The sequence below is a fragment of the Heptranchias perlo genome, unplaced genomic scaffold (assembly GCF_035084215.1).
Source record: "Heptranchias perlo isolate sHepPer1 unplaced genomic scaffold, sHepPer1.hap1 HAP1_SCAFFOLD_47, whole genome shotgun sequence".
Classification (NCBI taxonomy): domain Eukaryota; kingdom Metazoa; phylum Chordata; class Chondrichthyes; order Hexanchiformes; family Hexanchidae; genus Heptranchias; species Heptranchias perlo.
Genome location: NW_027139484.1, coordinates 10,410,049 through 10,430,908, shown reverse-complemented (window position 1 = coordinate 10,430,908; position 20,860 = coordinate 10,410,049). Strand labels below are relative to the sequence as shown.

The 20,860-nt window shown below is 44.2% G+C and overlaps 6 non-coding genes across 6 annotated transcripts; 4 read left to right on the top strand and 2 right to left on the bottom strand.

The window, feature by feature from the left end:
• Positions 1 to 1,899: 1,899 nt before the first annotated feature.
• On the top strand, positions 1,900 to 1,972 carry trnav-cac (transfer RNA valine (anticodon CAC)). The gene has a single exon. It is a non-coding gene; the product is annotated as a tRNA-Val (tRNA).
• A 6,424-nt stretch (positions 1,973 to 8,396) lies between these two features.
• Positions 8,397 to 8,470, top strand: trnan-guu (transfer RNA asparagine (anticodon GUU)). The gene has a single exon. It is a non-coding gene; the product is annotated as a tRNA-Asn (tRNA).
• Positions 8,471 to 8,909: 439 nt separating this feature from the next.
• On the top strand, positions 8,910 to 8,982 carry trnav-aac (transfer RNA valine (anticodon AAC)). The gene has a single exon. It is a non-coding gene; the product is annotated as a tRNA-Val (tRNA).
• A 2,507-nt stretch (positions 8,983 to 11,489) lies between these two features.
• trnal-cag (transfer RNA leucine (anticodon CAG)) lies at positions 11,490 to 11,573 on the bottom strand. The gene has a single exon. It is a non-coding gene; the product is annotated as a tRNA-Leu (tRNA).
• A 78-nt stretch (positions 11,574 to 11,651) lies between these two features.
• Positions 11,652 to 11,724, bottom strand: trnak-cuu (transfer RNA lysine (anticodon CUU)). Its single transcript has one exon. It is a non-coding gene; the product is annotated as a tRNA-Lys (tRNA).
• Positions 11,725 to 20,178: 8,454 nt separating this feature from the next.
• trnag-ucc (transfer RNA glycine (anticodon UCC)) lies at positions 20,179 to 20,249 on the top strand. Its single transcript has one exon. It is a non-coding gene; the product is annotated as a tRNA-Gly (tRNA).
• The last annotated feature ends 611 nt before the right edge of the window (positions 20,250 to 20,860 follow it).

Below are 20,860 nucleotides of genomic sequence, written 5' to 3'. Positions count from 1 at the left end.
TTGATTGTTGTCTAGTTCTTGTATAACAGGCTCTAAGGGCTGAATGGCCTTCAGTTCCTGTATAACAGGCTCGATGGGCTGAATGGCCTCTTCTTGATTCTATGTAACAGGCTTGAGGGGATGATCGGCCTCCAGTAACGATGAAACGGGCTTGATGGGCTGTATGGCCTCCTCCTTTCCCTGTGCAGCAGCCGTGAAGGACTTGCCGCCATTTTGTCCAAGATGTCCCGCGAACTTGCCACCATTTTGTCTAAAAATTAGAGCCGGACCTTCCAGGAGCGAGATTAGAAAACATTTCTACACACAAAGGGTGGTAGAAGTTTGAAACTCTCTTCTACAAACGGCAATTGATACTAGCTCAGTTGCTAAATTTAGATCTGAGATAGATAGCTTTTTGGCAATGAAAGGTATTAAGGGATATGGGCCAAAGGCGGGTATATGGAGTTAGATCACAGATCAGCCATGATCTTCTCAAACGGCGGAGCAGGCACGAGGGGCTGAATGGCCTACTCCTGTCCCCATGTTCCTATGATATTATTTATATGGAATTCCGGCAGGCATTTGATAAGGTTCCACACATGAGACTATTGGCAAAAATGAAAACACATGGATCTTGAGGCAATGTATTGACATGGGTAGAGAATTGGTTCGGAGATGGGAGACAGAGAGTAGGGATAATGGGTACATACTCCAATTGGCAGGATGCGACTAGTGGTGTCCCCCAGGGATCTGTAACTGGGGTCTCAGCTTGTCACCATATTTATCAATGACTTAGATGAAGGAACAGAGAGTCGTATATCCAAGTTTGCTGATGACACTAAGTTGGGTGGTACAGTAAGTAGTGTGGATGCGAGTGAAAAGTTGCAAAGGGACATTGATAGATTAAGTGAGTGAGAGAAACTATGGCAGATGGAGTTCAATGCGGGGTAATCCACTTTGGACCGATGGTCAGGGTATTTACCAAATGGTAAGAAGCTCGGAACTGTGGAGAAGCAGAGAGAATTAAAGGTTCATTTACATAAATCAGTAAAAGCTAACGGACGGGTCCAAAAATAATTTAAAAGGCTAACGGAGCGTTAGCCTTTATCTCAGGGGGCTGGAATATCAAGAAGTGGAAGTTATGTTCCAGTTATATAAAGCTCTGGTTGGACTGCGTCTGGAGTAACTGCGTTCAGTTTTGGACACTGCACCTCAGGAAGGATAGATTGGCCTTGGAGGGGTTGCAGAGCAGATTCACCAGAATGTTACCGGGGCTAAAAAGGTTGAATTATGAGGACAGGCTGCATAGATTGGGCTCGTCTTCCCTCGAGTATCGAAGATTGAGGGGCGGTCTGAGCGAGGTGTTTAACATGTTCAAATTATTCGATAGAATAGAGAGAGAGAATCAATTTCCTCTGGGGAATCAAGAACGAGGGGGACATAATCTTAAAATTAGAACCATGCTATTCAGGTTCGAAATCAGGAAGCACTTTTTTACACAAAGGGCAGTAGAAGTCTGGAACTCTGTCCCCCAAAAGGCTGTGGATGCTGGGGGTCAATTGAAGCTTTCAAGACTGAGATCGATAGATTTTTGTTGGGTAAGGGTATCGAGGGATAGCGAGCAAAGGCGGATAAATTGATTTGAGGTTCAGATCATCTCTGATCTAATTGAAGGGCGGAACAGGTTCAATGGGCTGAATGGCCTCCTCCTGTTCCCAATGGAAATGTTGAGAAAATGCTTTGTTGAGGCTGTGACGTCAGGGTCAACCCCTGTCCAAACAAGACAGGCCACATTTGGGAGTTTAATAACTTTGAAATGAACATTTTTCTTTTGTGACTTGTGCAACTTCGATCAAGTGAATAGTTATGAATGAGAATCAATACAGTCATTCTAACTTCTGGCTGGTAACCAGATCAGAGGTTTCCGTAGTGTAGTGGTTATCACGTTCGCCTCACACGCGAAAGGTTCCCGGTTCAGTCCCGGGCGGGAACATTATTTTGGGACAGATTTTTCTGTCCTCTGTGAAAGAGCCTGTTTTGTTCAGTTCGACACAAATTCGTGGTCTCACGAGCACTGAACATTTTAAACGGAGCCCTTCAAAATACAGTGTGTAAAATGAGAAGGAATAAAAAGTTCATCGCACAAAAGACATTATTAAACTTTTCCAACATCCCTCAGTGGCCTTTCATTCTGCAAAATAACGTTATCGGTTAATTAATGGTGAATAACAAAAATATTGTTTTTTTTTTCTTCCATGCGATTAATATAACAAGTGTTCAAAAGTTGCTCTTCTGGCTGGAAATCGCACCCCGGCCGCAGTGGTAAAAGCGGCGAATCTTAACCACTGGACCACCAGCGAGTTTTACTTACAGCATTATCAGATTTAACGAGGATTTCCATTTCTCTGTGATTCAGCTTTTAATCCTTTTTGGCTACTGATTGCGAATATTCCCGTCATTAAATAGGAATAAAGTACAATAGGCTCAGGAAAACCCGGGGAGGTGGCATCCCGCTCACCGAGCCTTTCCAGCATCATTTATATCACCAAGCACTCGAGTGAATGAACCTTTCTCCGGGGGGGTCTCAATGTGGAAAGGGTGGCGAGGCAAAGTGCTATTTATCCGTCAGGATGGCCGAGCGGTCTAAGGCACTGCTTTCAGGTCGCAGTCTCCTTCCCACTTCCGACATTGGTTACTTTGACTCCTATTTTATTTCTTGCTTGAGCTGCAGTTGATTTTTCGGCCCAGTTGATTTGCTCTTCCCGCAATAACCAACCCGGTCTCGATCCACGGCACGTTTTGACGCCCACCGGCTCATCCCTAAACCAACCTTTAAACGAAAATATGCTTTAAACACAAGGTCGCAACTATGGAGAGAGCAGACACTTGGGGAAATGTACCATCGGAATTAGAGTAGGCCATTCAGCCCCTCGAGTCCGCTCCGCCATTTGATAAGATCATGGCTGAACTGTGATCGAACTCCATATACCTGCCTTTGGCCCTTATCCCTTCATACGTTCTTTTGGCAAAAAGCTATCGATCTCAGATTTAAAATTTGCAATTAAGCAAACATCAATTGCCGTTAGGGAAAGAGAGTTCCAAACTTGTTCCATCCTTTGTGTGTGGAAATGTTTTCAAATCTCACTCCTGAAAGATGTAGCTCTAATTTTTGGACTGTGCCCCCAAGTCCTAGAATCCCCAACCAGCGGAAATAGTTTCTCTCTATCCAGAAAATGTCAATGACACAGTCAATGAAAGGTGCAGTTCACGAAGGCGACTCACCAGCACCTTCTCAAGAGCAATTAGGGATGGGCAATAAATGCTGACCTTGCCATTGACACCCACATCCCATGAATGAAGACAAAAAAAGTCGCCTGCATGGCCGAGTAATTTCCTGCTGCTAAACGACGGGAGGAATGAAACCGTCGGCTTCAGCCCTTTGAACGAACTGTATACACTTGCCGTCGAGCTCAATCCCCACTTGGTCCTCTGCCCCGAATATCCACTGCATCAGAAAATCCTCCATAACATAGAATCACAGCATGGAAACATCATAGAAGGAGGCCATTCGGCCCATCGTGCCTGTGCCAACACTTTGAAAGAGCTATCCAATTAGACCCGCTCCCCTTCCCTTTCCCATAGCCCTGCAAAATTTTCCCCTTCAAGTATTTATCCAGTTCCCCTTTGAATGTTATTATTGAATCTGTTTCCACCAACCTTTCAGGCAGTGCATTCCAGATCATGACAATTCGCTGCGTAATAACATTCTCCTCATCTCACCTCTGTTGCCAATTACCTTAAATCTGTGTCCTCTGGTTACCATCCTTTCTGGCACTGGAAATAGTTTCTCCTTATTTATTCTATCAAAACCGTTCATGATTTTGAAGACCCCTGTTAAATCTCCCCTTAACCGTCTCTGCTCTAAGGAGAACAACCCCAGCTTCTCCAGTCTCTCCACCTCACTGCAATCCCTCATCCCTGGAACCATTCTAGTAAATCACCTCTGCACCCTCTCCAAGGCCTTGACATCCTTCCTAAAGTGTGGTGGGCAGAATTGTGTGATGGCCAGCTGGGGTCTAACCAGTGATTTATAAAGGTTCAGCATAAGTTCCTTGCTTTTGTAGTCTATGCCTCTATTAATAAAGTCAACGATTCCGAATACGTTTTCGTTTACAATCTCTTCAACTTGTCCTGCCACCTTCAAAGATTTGTGTACGTATACCCTCAGGTCTCTCTGTTCCTGCACCCCCTTTAAAATTGCACCATTTATTTTAAAGAGCTGGCCAACGCACGATGGGCCGAATGGACTCCTGCGATTCCATGATTCCATGTTTTTGATTACACCTCTATGAAGCGCTTTGGGATATCCCCCAGAAGTGGGAGTCAGCAGTTCACTTTCTCCCTTAACACTTCCATCTGACCTGGGCTGGACTAAATAGATGTTTTCGTGGTGTAATGGTTATCATGTTGGCGTCACACGCGAAAAACTCCCGGTTTAATCCCGGGACAGAAACAATTTGCTGGAACTTGCTCCTCACAAACCTCCAGGCGCGAGCTTTCTCTCGTGTAAATTGGGCTGCAATCCTTTCACATTCAACAACGGCTGCACCAGATTCCTGGTCTCATCACCTCTGAACACTTTGAAGCAGACTCCAAAAATAAAGTGCGTAAAATGAGAAGGGATGAAAGTCAGAGAAGTTCGCGTCGTTTCGACATTTACTCGGCAAACTTGTTAGCATTTCGTTCAGTGTGAACCAGAAAGTTGTGGGTTTATTAATGGTAATTGAAAGAATCATCTAAGAGACTTGTATAATTTTGCGTAATTAAGTGAACTGTTTTGTAAAAACAAATGCGCTGACCGGGAATCAAACCCGGGTCATAGTGCTGAAAGCGCCGAATTCTAACCACTCGATAACCATAAACCCGACTTATACATTGTCAACAGATGGTTATAAATATATTGGGCTGCAGTCGTGTTAGATTGAAAATATATTTCTGATTTGTAAGATGTAAATGCATTTCATGACTGCTGCTTACAAATCTATTTAGATATATATTTTAGTTATTCCTTTTTTGTGGGGTATATATTGTAAATGTATTTTCTGGAGATTTATTTCTCTATGTCTTACTTTTCATTACACACAAATACATAACACAGATACACAGAGATATAATGATAACCACCAAGCAGTTACACCCAAATGTATTTATAAGTGTCACAGGTGCAATCATATATATTTATAACAAGATATATCATATTGTAAAAATAATCAAAATAAATTTATAAATGGCACACATAACTTAAACACTCAATTTATAAAGAAGCATGACATCCATTTATACACATCCATAGTTTAAATTTTCACACCATCCTGTTAGCAGTCCTGAACAAAGTCCAAACACCGAAAGTCTCAGCGTTTTTTCAGATGCTGCCCTTCCTGTTATGTATTTTGAGCAGTTCCTTTCCTGTGATGTGATGATTCTGGGTGCCGGGTGTGTGTCATTGGATTTGCTGCAGTCATGCTGCCGCGGACAGGTGAAGGCTGCTTCTGTGGCTGCCTGATACCCGGTGGGAGTGGGCGGGATTTGGAAATCTGAAATAAATGAAATGGTGCATGAGAAACTTTCATAAAGGTAAATAACCCGATCGCTACCATCAGACCTCGTAGCGCAACGTTAGCGCGTCTGAATCTAAATCAGAAAGCTGCGTATTTAAATCACGGCGGGGGTCGCATTTGGTTTTAGCGCTGGTAGAATTCTGAATAATTCCGGAATTCATATTGCATTCCCTTTTTCACAATAAACAGAACCCTGCTCTGAATTCTGCCTCACTAGTTCCCCAGTGTCAGGGAGAGAAGCGTCTGATTCACTCATTTATTTATTGCACGAAACATACACAAACACACTTATGAATTCAAAATCAGCCTGCAGCTCCACACGCACAGAGATAAACGCAGTCAGATAGACAGGGAAAAACCGGGAAAAAGACAAACCGGTTTGTCACAGAATTGCCTGTACCTCCACGGTCGAATGTCAGGGCTTTTGTTGTTCGCTTTCGTTCCACACCCTGGAATTCAGGAGAATCTGGTACATGGTTTGTTGGATAAGGCACGGGCGCGATGGCCCGAATGGCCTGCTTCTGAGCTGTATCCTTCGAAGATTCTGAACTCAGCCCCTGGGAGGGGAGGCCGGTTCATGTGGAAAAAGATCCGGATGAGAATGATCTGATTCATAAAGGGGAGGGAAATTAGGGAGCTCCTTCGGAACATTAATTACTTGAAAATGAAGACATTTTCCAGAGTATCTTGTTTGGTTTTGATGAATGAAATGTTTGTAAAAAGGCATCCGTGGAGAAGGATTGTGAGCTTTTAGGACTAGAGGGGAAATGAGGAGATTTTTTTTTTCACACAGAGTGTTGTTCCGATCTGGTAGCCACTCCCTGAAAGGGTGGTGGAAGCAGCTTTCATAGGAACTTTCAAAAGGCAATTGGACAGGTACTTGAAGAGAACTGATTTGCAAGGTTACGGGGAAAAGGCTGGGTTTTTTGGACTAAATTGGACAGCTCTTTCAAAGAGTAGGCACGGCAACACGGCCGAATGGCCTCCTTCTGTGCTGTAATAGTCTATGATTCTGGTCCATGATTTTAGTGTGGGACAGGAGAGATGTTGTTTAAAGAGAAGTAAAAATGTCCCAATCAGAGCAGAGAGAGGTGACTGGTCAGTTCCCCTCTGCCCAGTATAAGTCAGCAGCGGTTACCAGTTCGCTTTACACGCGAACGGCCCTGCTTTCGATCCTGGGCGGACAATTTAAGTTGCAATTGCTGTTTACAATCTATATTAATGACTGAGATGAGGGGACCGAGTGCAATGTATCTAAGTTTGCTGATGATACAAAGGTCGGTTGGAAAGTAAGCCGTGAGGAGGACGCAAAGGGAGGTGGACAGGTTAAGTGATTGGGTAAGAAGGTGGCAGTTGGAGGATAAAGTGGGAAAATGTGAAATTGTCCACTTTGGTAGGAAGAATAGAAAAGCAGAATATTTTTTAAAAGGTGAGAGTCCAATAAATGTCGGTATTCAGAGGGAGTTTGGTGAACTTGTAAACAAATCACAGAAAGTTAACATGCAGGAACAGCAATCAATTAGGAAGAAAAATGGTATGTTCGCCTTTTTGAAAGGAGGTTGGAGTATAAGAGTAAGGAAGTCTTGCTGCAATTAAATAGGGCTTTGGTGAGAACACACCTGGAGTACTTTGATGTCGTCTACATGGATTTTAGCAAGGCTTTTACAAGGTCCCAAATGACAGACTGGTCAAAAAAGCTGCGATTGCACTAGAGAGGGTACAGAGGAGATTTACGAGGAGGTTGCCATGGCTGGAGAATTTTGGCTGTGAGGAAAGATTGGATAGTCAGGGGTTGTTTTCTTTGGAACAGAGGAGGCTGAGTGGTGATTTAATTGAGGTGTACAAAATTATGAAGGGCCCAGACAGAGTGGAGGCGAAGGACCTATTTACCTTAGCAGGGAGGTTAATAACTTGGAGGCATAGATTTTAAATGATTGGTGGAAGGATTTAAGGGGAGCTGAGGAGAATTTTTTTCACCCAGAGGGTGGTAGGGGTCTGGAACTCACTGCCTGACTGGGTGGTCGAGGCAGAATCCCTCGTGACATTTAAAAAAATACTTGGATATGCACTTGAAGTGGCGTAACCTACAAGGTTAAAGACCGAGTGCTGGAAAGTGGCATTCGGCTGGGTAGCTCATTTCCGGCCGGTGCGGACAGGATGGGCCGAATGGCTTGCTTTTGTGCCGTAAGTTTGCTGTGATTCGACAAAATTGGCAATTCTTTTTTGTAACAGCATATTCCCAACCCAGGCCGCCGTGATGAAAACACCGAAGCCGAACGACGAGGCCAGCAGGGAAGGCATGTAAGAGTGTTAAATATATCAGGGAGTGTTTGCATTCGGTACAATTAATATTTCAGCTCCCAGTTACTGCAGATCAGGGATCAAAACCTGACATCAGCATCAGGACGCTCAGAATATTTTCTTTTTATTCGTTCATGGGATGTGGGCGTCGCTGGCGAGGCCGGCATTTATTGCCCATCCCAAAAAGCCCTTGAGAAGGTGGTGGTGAGCCGGCTTTTTAAACCGCTGCAGTCAGTGTGGCGAAGGATCTCCCACAGTGCAACTAACTAACAGACAAAGCACCGGTGGGCACGCCGGTTGCAGGAGAGCTGGTTGTCGGTGATATCGATGCTTTGAGCGAGACCAGACCGTTCCCATGTTTCCACAAACAATGTCCCATCTTTTATTTCTGGAAAAGTAACACTGATAGTGGTCAATTGCATTTCTGTGGCTGCAACATGTAACTTTGGCTCGGTGACACGCTACTTTAGTGTATCTTGCAAGAAAAAGGACCAGACGGTCTCTGTGGCGCAATCGGTTAGCGCGTTCGGCTGTTAACCGAAAGGTTGGTGGTTCGAGCCCACCCAGGGACGAAAGTTGCACCTTTTTCGTCCCACTTTTGGATTCATTGCCTCATTCTGATAGCACTGAAGCCGGTGCCAGGTTTCAATTCCTGATCAGCAGTAACTGGGAGCACTTTAAATGGCTCCGATCTCTTCATCTCATTTCAAGTTTTCTAATGTGTGATTTGGCTGCAAGAAAACACTCTGTGAACAATGTGATCTGAACATGCCTGATTCGCCATAATTTACACTGCGGTCGGATATCAGGCACATGAAAAAAAACAGTGAAATGTTTGTGTGGGCGCGATGCTCTGGGATTCCCTGCCTGACCATCACCACCGATCCTTCTCTGCAGCCTTCCGAAATACAGCGCAGTAAATGTATCCCTGTGAAATGAGCTCCTGGACAGTAATACGGAAATTAGTTTGGCTGAGGGGTTATATCCCTATCACGAGGTTGGAGGTGTCAGGTTTCCGTAGTGTAGTGGTTATCACGTTCGTTTAACACGCGAAAAGTCACCGGTTCGAAACCGGGCGGAAATATTGTGAAACGTTGTCCCCATTAAAAATGATTAAATATTTCACGATTCACATTGGTGATTAAATGTGAACAAAGTCCAGATCTCCCAGCCCTGTTAATGCAGTCCGCTGAGAGCAGGCGATGAATGCCAGCGTGATATTGGGGGTGAAGGCTGCTTCCAATGCTGTCTCATTCCCGGTGGGATCTGGCGGAGATTTGATAAGCCTCATCCATTCAACCAATATATGAAACGGTGTTTGAGAAACATTCAAAAAATATAATAACATCCAGGAGCCTGTCTTCAGAGTGCGTGGTGCAAAGGTCTGACTCCGGATTAAAAGGCTGGTGAACTTGATTCAGCTTTCTGAAATGTACTTGTCCATCCTTCAGAGGTCATGGGAAATATGTTTTTTGCCTTTCGAAAAAAGACGCGAAAGTTCGAGACATGTTTTGTTTTCAACACGGCTGGTGAAATGGCCAGACGATCATAAATTCGCAGTCGCCTTTGAAACATTTAAAGGCGACTACCTAAAAATCACTTCGTGCAAATTTAAAATCACGGTTCCTATTTATTTCGGTCTGAAAGAAATAACGATAAACGTGTCAGTCAGTGCCCGCGGTGAGACGGTGATGAACTTGTTTGTTGCGAAGTTCACCGCTGGGCTAAAGCTGACGCCGTTTAAAGGACGCGAACCCACTCAATGTAAAGGATAAGCTCATAACCAACAGGTCCCGTCAACGTCAAACACCTCTTTTCTTGTGCAATGGAGGGAGCAGAGGCGTGTCCATCATCAGACGCCAGCAACTTTAAGAAATGGAACAGATAAAGGCATAGATGCAAGTTCCAAATCTTTTCAATGCAAAGTTATTTCACTTTATTTGAAGTGCCGTGAGGCTAAAAACGGGTCCGAGATGATTTGCGTTCACTCGTGACTTGTTTTCCAGTGCTTGTCCGTCAGGTTTGCAATTCAATTTGTATTGGATATTGAAGATATTTCAGGATGATTGCACAACATACCATGTGAAAAGCAACCATCTTGATAACTTCAATCATCACACACTCTACATCGACGCTGCAGAGGCCCCAGCACCCCTTTCAATATTGTTTTTCTCAACTCACAGTTTTCAAAAGGGAATTGGATAAACGCTTGGATCAAACTTTTTCAGGGTTATGGGGAAACAGCAGGCGAGTGGGACGAACTGGACAGCTCTTTCAGAGAGCTGGCACTGGCACGATGGGCTGAATGGCGCTATCTTATTCTATGATTCTATTAATAGATCAATTTCCGCCTTTCACTGAGCCTCCCTAAATGGAGCGCAGTAATCGTGTCCCTGTGAAATGAGCTCCTGAACAGTAATACGGAAATTAGCGTGGCTGAGCGGTTTGAAACTCTGGTTAGGCACCTAACAGGAAATTTCCTCTCTAAGATTGATTAGTTTATCAATTATCTCCCCCCTTTCGATCTTAAATATCTTTACATATCTTTTTGATCTCTTCTTCTACTGTCATGCCCACAATACGAGTCTCCCTGGTAAATACTGAAGCAAAGTGATTATTTAATATTTCTGCCATTTCGCTGTCATTGCCTGTGAGTTTGTCGTGTGTCTCCCTTCGTGGCCCTGTTATCATAGAATCATAGAATCATAGAATCATAGAACTTACAACATGGAAACAGGCCCTTCGGCCCAACATGTCCATGTCGCCCAGTTTATACCACTAAGCTAGTCCCAATTGCCCGCACTTGGCCCATATCCCTCTATACCCATCTTACCCATGTAACTGTCCAAATGCTTTTTTAAAAGACAAAATTGTACCCGCCTCTACTACTGCCTCTGGCAGCTCGTTCCAGACACTCACCACCCTTTGAGTGAAAAAATTGCCCCTCTGGACCCTTTTGTATCTCTCCCCTCTCACCTTAAATCTATGCCCCCTCGTTATAGACTCCCCTTAAGAGACATGTTTTGTTTTCAACACGGCTGGTGAAATGGCCAGACGATCATAAATTCGCAGTCGCCTTTGAAACATTTAAAGGCGACTACCTAAAAATCACTTCGTGCAAATATTCCTATCCTAAATTTTCTTTGGCTGTTGATGTGTCTCGAATACTTTGCTTTTTTTGATATTCCTTTTTTGCCTTTCCAATAGATCTTCAGACTTCTTTCCCAGTCTTATCACATTCCCCTCTCTCCTTTATTGGCTAGTGTGTGCCCTTTTCTTCAGTTTAAATTTTGCCCTTGTTTCTTTATTCATCCCTGGTGTGTCATTTCTGGCTAGTTTGTTCTTGCTTTTTAGTGGGATATATTTCTCCTGGACTCTATTTATCACCGTTTTAAATGTTTCCCACTGCTGTTCTATTTCTTTGTCCAGGTCATTAATATGTCAAACATATCACCGTTTGAAACTTCTCAAGTCACATTTCCATGAAAAAGCCAGTTGCTTTTGTGGGAGGAGCAAATCAACTTGGTCTAAAAATCAGCTGCAGCCCAATCCACAAATAAAATATTTTCACGACTTCGTAAAAATAAGCAATGTCAGAAGAGGGATTCGAACCCACGCCTACCGGAAGAGATTGCGACCTGAACGCAGCGCCTTAGACCGCTCGGCCATCCTGACTACAAATTTAACGTTTCATTATGCATCAATTCTGCACCGTTGGCCAGTGAACGCAACATAAAAGTTTTAAATGATACTCGCCCAACGTGGGGCTCGAACCCACGACCCTGAGATTAAGAGTCTCATGCTCTCCCGACTGAGCGAGCCGGGCCTGATGGTACATCACCGCCTTATCTATTATTGCAGCAAGCAGGAGAAAGACTCCATTTCAAATTATTGGAATCAATTCTGAGTGACAGGATCAACTGTCACTCCGAAAGGCACGGACGAATCAAGGACAGTCAGCATGGATTTTTTAAGTGGAGGTCGTGTCTGACTAACCTGATTGAATTTTTCGAGGAGTTGACAAGGAGGATCGATGAGGGTAGCGCAATTGATGCAGTCGACATGGATTTTCGCAAGGCTTTTGAAAAATTCCCACATGGCAGATTGGTCAAAAAAGTAAAGGCCCATAGGATCCAAGGGAATGTGGCTTATTGGAGCCAAAATTGGCTCAGTGGCAGGAAGCAAAGGGTAATGGTCGACGGGTGTTTTTTGTGGCTGGAAGACTGTTTCCAGTTGGGTGCTGCAGGGCTCCGTACTTGGTCCTATGCTTTTTGTGGTATACATTAACAATTTAGACTTAAACGTCGGGGGCATGATTAAGAAATTTGCCGGTGACACAAAAATTGACCGTGTCGTTGATAGCGAGGAGGAAAACTGTAGACTGTGGGGGTTCAGGCAATTTTCTGATAACAAAGCACTCAATCTATCTCTGAATGAATTTTGAACGAATACGTGTGTTTGACCCAGCACAGGCACGATGGGCCGAATGATCTCCTCTTGTGGACGAACATAATACGATGATACCAAGTGTTGTCAGACAGAAAAGCAACACATTCCAAATAAGAGCAGAGAGAGGAAACTAGTCTAACAGCATAAGAGCACGGTGAGATATTGTATTTGAGAAGGATGAGGAGGGTTAGTTTATCATGGTGGTAGTCACATAGGGTATCATTTGTGACTTTGATAAGGACCATTTCATGCTGCGACAGTCTCTGGCACTGTGTGTGAGTGTGGGATTCATTCTGTATCTGTCAGTCTCTGGTACTGTGTGTGAGTGTGGGATTCATTCTGTATCTGTCAGTCTCTGGTACTGTGTGTGAGTGTGGGATTTATTCTGTATCTGTCAGTCTCTGGTACTGTGTGTGAGTGTGGGATTCATTCTGTATCTGTCAGTCTCTGGTACTGTGTGTGAGTGTGGGATTCATTCTGTATCTGTCAGTCTCTGGTACTGTGTGTGAGTGTGGGGTTCATTCTGTATCTGTCAGTCTCTGGTACTGTGTGTGAGTGTGGGATTCATTCTGTATCTGTCAGTCTCTGGTACTGTGTGAGTGTGGGATTCATTCTGTATCTGTCAGTCTCTGGTACTGTGTGTGAGTGTGGGATTCATTCTGTATCTGTCAGTCTCTGGTACTGTGTGTGAGTGTGGGATTCATTCTGTATCTGTCAGTCTCTGGTACTGTGTGTGAGTGTGGGATTCATTCTGTATCTGTCAGTCTCTGGTACTGTGTGAGTGTGGGATTTATTCTGTATCTGTCAGTCTCTGGTACTGTGTGTGAGTGTGGGATTCATTCTGTATCTGTCAGACTCTGGTGCTGTGTGTGAGTGTGGGATTCATTCTGTATCTGTCAGTCTCTGGTACTGTGTGTGAGTGTGGGATTTATTCTGTATCTGTCAGTCTCTGGTACTGTGTGTGAGTGTGGGATTCATTCTGTATCTGTCAGACTCTGGTGCTGTGTGTGAGTGTGGGATTCATTCTGTATTTGTCAGTCTCTGGTACTGTGTGTGAGTGTGGGATTCATTCTGTATCTGTCAGTCTCTGGTACTGTGTGTGAGTGTGGGATTCATTCTGTATCTGTCAGTCTCTGGTACTGTGTGTGAGTGTGGGATTCATTCTGTATCTGTCAGTCTCTGGTACTGTGTGTGAGTGTGGGATTTATTCTGTATCTGTCAGTCTCTGGTACTGTGTGTGAATGTGGGATTCATTCTGTATCTTGTCACTCTCTGATACTGTGTGTGAGTTTGGAATTGATTCTGTATCTTGTCAGCAGTGTGTGTGAGAGTTTGTGATTAATTCTTTATATAAAACTGTGTGTTAGTGTGGGATTCTTTCGGGATCTGTCAGTCTCTGGTACTCCATGTGACTGTGGGACTCATTCTGTATATACAGTCTCAAGTACTGTATGTGGGAGTTGAATTCATCCTATATATGCAGTTACTCATACTGCATGTGATTGTGGGATTCATTCTGTATATACAGTCTCCAGTACTGTATGTGGGAGTTGAATTCATCCTATATATGCAGTTACTCATACTGCATGTTAGTGTGGGATTCATACTGTACCTGTCAGTCTCTGGCACTGTGTGTGAGTGTGGGATTAACTGTGTGTCTGTCAGTCTCTTGTACTGTATGTGAGTTTGGGATTCGTTCTGCATCTGTGAGAGTTGGAGTCATTCTGTGTCTGTGTGTCTCTGGTACTGTCTCTGAATGTGAGATTCATTCTGTATCTGTACGTAATTATTCTCTCAGATTAAATTATGGTGTTCAATATTGCAGCTTTTATATCTCAATGTTTAAATAGTTTTACTCCTTGTTTAATTGGTAAATATGGACATACTTTCGGATTTGATGCTGGAGGTTTTAACCAGATTATTTGTGTGCTTTTTGGAGTACTATTAAATCTGTATCTCTGTGAGTACTGTTGTGGATGATAATGTATCTTTAAAACTGATAAGGTGACATTTTTGAATTGGTATGTAATGTGTAGATCAGTCTGTAGAAATGGAATTGATACCGTATCTTTCAGTCTAATATTGTATGAGATTTTTGGACTGGTATGTAATGTGTATCTCAGTCTGCACTAATAGAATTGATACTCTATCTTTAAATCTCATTCTACGAGTTCATTCTGAACAGGTGTCTAATTTGTCTCTCAGGTTTACTATCTTTCAATATTTCTCAATCTGATACTCTGCCTGAGTTTTGGACTTGTGTGCAATTTGTATCATATGATACACATTTCGAATGGATATTCCATGGATTAAAGTCATGTGTGTGAGAGTTCTGGGCTAGTATTCAATTTGAATCTCGGGGTACATTATTGGGATTCATTCTGTACCTTTGAATCGGGTACCATGTGTGATTTCTATCTGGTATTTAATTCGTAGCTAATGTTGCTCTATTGTGAGATTGACACAGTGCCTTTCACTCTGAGAGTGTGATTTTGGACTGGGATTTTTGTATCTACCTGTCAGCGGGACTGAGTTAGGGGGAAATGGAACAGTGTCTGCCTCACCTACTCTGCTTGACTGTTGGATTGAAAATGTGTCTCTGGAAATTGTGATCATTGTGGGACTGACTACTCCTGCTGTCTGAGACTGTGGAACTGATGAGCTGTCTGTGTCTCTGTGCTCTGTGAGTGATAATATACTTACTGTGTGTGAGAAGGAGCTGGCTGTACTGTTCCTTCTGCCTCGGGTGGAGGAAGCATCACATTTATTCTGGATCGTTCAAGGGTTTGCCTGGAGAAAGAAAATGATCTCTTGTTACTCAGGAACAGGTGAGGTAGAAAAGACAGAAGTGATCAGTTTAATATCTCTGTTAATGATCATTTTGAATATCCACAAATGAAATCCAGTGATACAAACAGTGTCAGTGTCTGACTCCACTGCAGTACTGCAGCACTCAGCTTCTGCATACCAGGTGTGTTGGGCTGTTTTACAACAATTTAATGACATCCAGACACGGCCCAACCCCTGCACTGATCCATGAATGGGACTACCCGATGGGGCAGGGACCTTTGCACAGGTCAGGTTTCTAATCCCCTCTCCCATGGGACTAACCGTTCAACGGAAACCAAACAGCCGCTGTTTAAAATGTGTCCTTGACACTTCTCACCTGATGCCTGCAATAGATGCTCTTTGAATAACTCCTCACATCCTTACTGTCCGGCTCTGTTTCCACTCTTCACTATCCAATAACAATAAACAGGGTGAGGCTGGAACTAAACCAGGACCATTCACTACTGGTTTGGGGAGAGAAAGCAGCAATGATTTTAATAGCAGGTTCTTCCCATTCTCTCTCCCTTCCCCTGGACACACCCTGTACACACACAGTCCGAGAATGACCTCTCCCTTCCCCCCTCTCACTCCATGTTCCGGGACCAGTTCCTGATCCACTCCGCCTCTTACAAACAGCCCCCGGACTCCCCCTGACCTTCCCCCGGACTCAATGCCGATGTCTGAGCCCATCTGTGGACACGGTCCCGAAGCGATGAGCTGCTGTAACGAGGCTGCTCTTTGCTCCCTTCCCCCGGGGGCCGTGATCTCTCCATTCCCGGCTGTTTTAAACCATCTTCTTCCGCTCACTGAGGGAATGGCGCCCACAAATCCCAATCCAAAAATCGATGGAAACTTTCCCCAATTGGAATTTTTCCGAGTCTGAGCAAAGGAAGTGGGGCTGGGGGAAAGGTCAGAGGGAATGGGGTCCACAGGCAGTGCAGGAACAGGCACCAGAATGGGAAACAGATGGGATTCCACCAGTGCCTAACGCTGGAATCCAGACTGACTTTACAATCTCCAACTATTAAACTAGATGTTTCCATCCCTGCTGTTTCTCTAGGGGTCTTTTGATGGTAAAGAGCCTTTCAGAGATAAAGTGAGCGGCTGTGAAATCAGCCAATGGATTCTCTTCATTAATGGCCCCTATAATGTGTGACTGAGAGAGGATTTCTCAAACCAATCCTGGAGAAACATGGGAGGAAAGTGGGAGTCGGTGTATTTGCTGGGACCGTGTAGGGTTAATATCAGGCAGCAACAGTCGCAGATTAATTTAACCGGAGTGAAACTGTAGGTCACTGAGAGTAATATCGAACAGCCCTGAGCTGTAAAACTGCAGATAGTACAACAGGCATTAGAGGGTTAAATGTGGCCCATTATTTCTGTCCCTCTCTGTACTGTCCCTGAGTGTGGGATTAATAGTGTTTCTGATCCTTGTACAATATCAGTGAGAGATGTGATTGCATCTTCTGTCTCTCCAACGCGATCTTTCTGGATAAAATCGCACTTTCCCGGTCAGTCTGGAACTAATACTGTTAACGTCTGTCTGTCACTGTCTCACCGTTCTCTCTGTCTCTCTCACCGTGTCTGCCTCCCTCTCTCTCTCTGGTGCTGTATATGAAGGTGGATACTGTTATTGAGCGTGATTTGGACACAGATCGGAAGTGTAAGACTGATACTGTCTCTCTCTCTCTCTCTCTATTGCTGGACATGAAAGTGGGATACCGTCTGATATAAAATAGAGAGAATGAGATGTCCGGGCCGGGCCTCACTGTAACTGGGGATGTTTCGGCTCCAGTCCCAGTTCATGGTCATAATCCTTTCACAGATTCAGGTCGAGAGTCTCTGTGAGACGGTAACACTGGCGGAGAAACTCCGCATCATAACTCAAACCCCAACACATGAGATTCTCCAAATTAGCTGGAATAAGATGTTTGTAAAACGCTGAACCCGTCTGGGAGGGGATGTGTGGGGAGATCGAACAGGGAAACAGACTGAAATGGAGGAGCCGAGTTGACTTGTTATTGAATGGACTGTATTTAGGCAGGAATATTAACGATTTATCATTGTAACGGGGCTTATTTGAAAGCTTCGGGTTTTGGGAATCCTTGAATATGAAGCCCGGGTCTGTCAGGGTTTGTGCGGAGCGCTGAGGTTCGGTTCTATTATCGATAAACGGTTTGAAACTGTCGGATGGAGAGAACTGGAGGTGGAGCTGGAAGATCAGAGGCCGCTCTCCGCTCTGTCACTCTGACTGTCTCCTCTCCTCCCGATTTCTCTTTTTAATCCCCCAGATGGAAACAAAGCGGGTCGGTGGACTCCAAACACGGTTTACTCGTTAACAGGACGAAAGGCGAGTAATGTTCCAGATCTCCTGGGCACCAGGCAATTCACTGTTATGTGTTTCTGTACAGAGTTACATTTCAGTGATTCCCCAGTGAGTTTGATGCGTTATGTAAATAATCCAACAAAATAGAACAGAAACGGAGCGAAGCGCTGAATTCCACAGATGTAGAAAGGTTATTCGAGCAGTTCTGGTGATTCTTTACGAGCCCAGCATGGCAAGTAGTTTAAATAAGTAGTAGAAATCTGGTGATGTGTGGGCTGGGGTCTATAAGTCACCGTTTAAAGTACCGGACTGTGGTCACTGCCCCGTCTCCAGTCCCATTAATACCTCATCTCGTCCACAACGAGACAAAAGCAGCTCAAAGCCACACTGGTAGCATGATATCAGGGACTCCCTTCAGACAGTAACCAGCCCTTTCACAGATACAGAGGGTGGCTCTGAAAAGAGCCTTTGCATCGAGTGACATTGAAACGACAGCACAGAAACAGGCCATTCGGCCCAACTAGTCGATGCCGGCGTTTATGCTGCTCATGAGCCTCCTCCTTCCTTACTTCATCTAACCCTATCGGCATATCCTTCTATTCCTTTCTCCCTCATGTGCTGATCTATCTTCCCCTTAAATGTCCCTCTGTTATTTGCCTCAGCTACTCCTCGTATTTGCAAGTTCCACATTCTAACCACTCTCTGGGTAAAGCAATTTCTCCTGAATTCCCTATTTGGTTTATGAGCGACTATTTTATATTTATTACCTGAAGTTTTGGACTCCCCACAAGTGGAAACATTTTCTCTACATCTGTCCTAACAAACCCTATCATTATCTTAAAAACCTCGATCAGATCAACCCTCAGTCTTCTCTTTTCCAGTGAAACGAGACCCAGTCTGTTCAGTCTTTCCTGATAAGAATATCCTCTCATTTCTGGTATCATCCTTGTGAATCTTGTTTGCACCTTCTCCAGTGCCCCTATGTCTATAATATGGAGACAAGACCTGTTCGCAGTATTCGAAGTCTGGTCTGAACAAGATTCTATACAAGTTTAACATAACTTCTTTGCTTTTCAACTGTATCGCTCCAGAAATTAATCCCAGTGTTTGATTTGTCTTTTTGTGACCTGATTAACCTGGGTCGCTACTTTTAGTAATTTGTGTATCTGTACCACTAGATCCCTTTGCTCCTCTATCCCGTTTAGACTCTTATTATCCAAGCAGTGTGTGACCTCCTGATTCTTCATTCTGCAAGTTTATTAATGCCCTCTTGCATTTTGATGCATTCTTCCTTTGTATTAATTAAATCCCCCAATTTGGTGTCGTCCACAAATTTTGGAATTGTCCTTCCGATTCCCGAATCCAAATCGTTAATGTAAATTGTGAAGAGCAGTGGTCCCAGCAACTGGAACTCCACTTCCCACCTTTTGCCAGTCTGAGTAGCGACCCTTAACCTCTATTCTCGGCTTTCAGTTTTGTCGCCAACTTGCTATCCATTCTGCCACCTGATCCTGACTCCACGTGCTCTGAACTTAGCCATGAGTCTACAATGTGGTACATTATAGAAGGCCTTCGGAAAATCCAAATATATCACATCTACTGCATTAAACGTGTCTACACTTTCTGTTCCATCTTCAAAGATTTCAATCAGGTTGGTCCTGTCCTTTGGGTTATCAGATTTAGGCTTGGCCGGTTACTTGCTCTTGGAGCTCACAATGCTGGTTTCTTCGGCAGCAGCACGGCCTGGATATCAGACAACACCCTGAGCGATGGTCACCCGTCCCAGCAGCTTGTTGAGCTCCTCGTCGTTGTGGATGGCCAGCTGCAGGTGTCTGGGGATGATGCGGGTCTTCTTGTTTGTCCCGGGCCGCGTTGCCGGCCAGCTCGAGGATTTCAGCCGTCAGATACTCGATGCACAGCAGCCAGATAGACCGGGGCTCCGGCACTCACACGTTCAGCATAGTTCCCCTTTCGCAGGAGCCTGTGAACACGGTTAACAGGGAACTGCAGTCCGCCCCGAGATGAGCGAGACTTGGCCTTGGACCGAGCTTTACCGCCGGTTTTTCCTCTTCCAGACATTTCCACAATCTCACAAACACTTTCACAAAGAATGAAGAAATCCTCCCGCACTCGCCCTTCTTATACCTTCTGGGGGAGTGCAGTGGGGGCACTTGTGATGGGTCTCTCTCAGAGTGTTTACACAGCCCGCTCACCCTCACTGATATTCTATCTTTGAACTGCTGTAATATTGACCTTTCGTAATATTGCTGCTCCTCCTCCTTTCCCTATTTCCCTGTCCTTTCTAAACATCTTATAGACTTGAATATTAAGCTGCCATTCCTGCCCAGTTGGTAGTCAGGTCTCTGTAATGATTTAATGGAATTATTTAACTTTACTCAATGGCTGATGTGAGCTGTGGTAAAATGTATTTCCAGCTGGTCAAGTATTGCAGGTATCGACTGTCTCTTCAGTCCGATATCAGGTGAAGAATTACTGGCTGGTGTGGAATTTCCATTGATTGGGGGTTGGCGAAATCTACTGGGCGGAAACAGGAACTGCAACAGAGCGAGAAAGGATCCGTCAGAAACCAGTGAAAATGAAGAACAAAATCCAACAGCCTGCAGTGTCTGTTCAGGATCTGATGTTTGGGAACTATTTTATTGTCGATTATTTTCAGCGGTGGTGGTGTAGTGGTGAGCATAGCTGCCTTCCAAGCAGTTGCCTGGGTTCGATTCCCAACCATCGCAATTAAGTGTTCTTATTAGTTTATTTCCATCAGAAACTCTGAAGTTTATAATCGAATTTGATGCAGTTCAGTTGGATATTGTTTCCAAAACATAATCGGGTGTAATTATCGTAAAATGTTTTCAACCTTCATTTCTTTTCCCCATAGAAGGAAAAGAGGAAAAACATGCTGGAAATATTGAGTTACCAAGGGTCTAATGAGAGTGAGGAAGCGAAATGATATGTTAGCCTTTATTGTAAGGGTGTTGGAATATAAGTGTAAGGAGGTCTTGCTGCAATTGTAGTATGAGGAAATATTATGTAAAATTGGCCAATTTTCGGTGGAGTTTCGAAGAATGAGAGTCGATCGCATTGAAATGTATAAAATTCTTAGACGGCTTGACAGGGTAGATGCTGAGAGTCTGATTCCCCTGGCTGGAGAGTCAAGAACTAGAGCTCATAGTCTCAAGATAAGGGGTCGGCCATTTAGGACCGACATGAGGAAACATTTCTTCACTCAAATGATTGTGAATCTTTGGAATTCTCTACACCCCAGAGGGCTGTGGATGCTCAGTCGTTGAGTTGTATTGAAAGCTGAGATCGATAGATTTTTGGACTCTTGGGGAATCGAGGG